The sequence below is a fragment of the Euprymna scolopes genome, chromosome 22 (genome assembly GCF_053919585.1).
Source record: "Euprymna scolopes isolate OS-2025 chromosome 22, ASM5391958v1, whole genome shotgun sequence".
Lineage (NCBI taxonomy): Eukaryota > Metazoa > Mollusca > Cephalopoda > Sepiida > Sepiolidae > Euprymna > Euprymna scolopes.
The window spans coordinates 95,631,096-95,632,017 of record NC_136503.1 but is presented as its reverse complement, the minus strand read 5'-3'; the positions used below and the strand labels follow the sequence as shown (position 1 = coordinate 95,632,017).

Sequence of the window (922 nt, the reverse complement as noted above, 5' to 3'; positions counted from 1 at the left end):
AGATTGAGTTGGTTTCAGAACATTCTTCGACAGTCAAGTAAGGCTGGTGTAATGGTTATCGTATTTTATTCATTGTCTTTAGGTTTCCGTGTCGATCGTAGTTCGGATTTTTTTACAAAATTTACTTTCAAATAAACTCTTCGGAGATAACAACACAAAAAACATACTCCCATGCACGTGTTTCTGTTTCTGTCCGTTTTTTTTTTTGTCTTTTTTTAAAAAAGAATTTAACGTTACGTTTAATGCCTACAGTATTTCTGCTTATCGATTCTATTAATAAAATTCTAAATATTTATTTATGTGTGTATATATATCAATAAAACTTCCGAACGTATGCACTGAATTGAATTTTTTCCCCCCTGAAAGGTGTGAGGCCCTAGATTGTCCTTAGCTATATATGGTTCGTAATGAATAACGCCGACACACAAAAAGCCCGAAATAAGGGGTTTTGGTCTATTTTGTGCAATTGTCGAAAAGTTACCTGTCCATGTCAATGGAGTCTAGCACTGTCTGTATATAGTCGCGGTAACATCTTTCGGCTTACGGACAGGACTTGTGGCGCAATGGATAACGCGTCTGACTACGGATCAGAAGATTCCAGGTTCGAATCCTGGCAAGTTCGTAATCACTTTAACCATCATTTTATCCAACGTTTACTCATTATCCTTACCCTTAGGGTATTTTTGTTTTTTCAGTGATTTTGTTTTTGTTTAGACGATGTTGAGTGTACTCGATTTTGTGTTTGACTCAATCGCTAGTAATAAATACAAATTTCGAATCAATGTTTAAAAAAAAAAAAACGTATCAAACTGGCCAAATAGTAAACGTACTTTACTCCCTGTTTTTAGAGTTTTGTTTCGATCTCAACTCGAGCATTTTGTTTTATTGATAAGATGTGAACGGTTAAGAACAAGCATAATAC

General features: G+C 34.8%; 1 non-coding gene across 1 annotated transcript; it reads left to right on the top strand.

Annotated features, from left to right (window-relative positions):
* Window positions 1-549: 549 nt before the first annotated feature.
* Window positions 550-622, top strand: Trnar-acg (transfer RNA arginine (anticodon ACG)). The gene has a single exon. It is a non-coding gene; the product is annotated as a tRNA-Arg (tRNA).
* The last annotated feature ends 300 nt before the right edge of the window (window positions 623-922 follow it).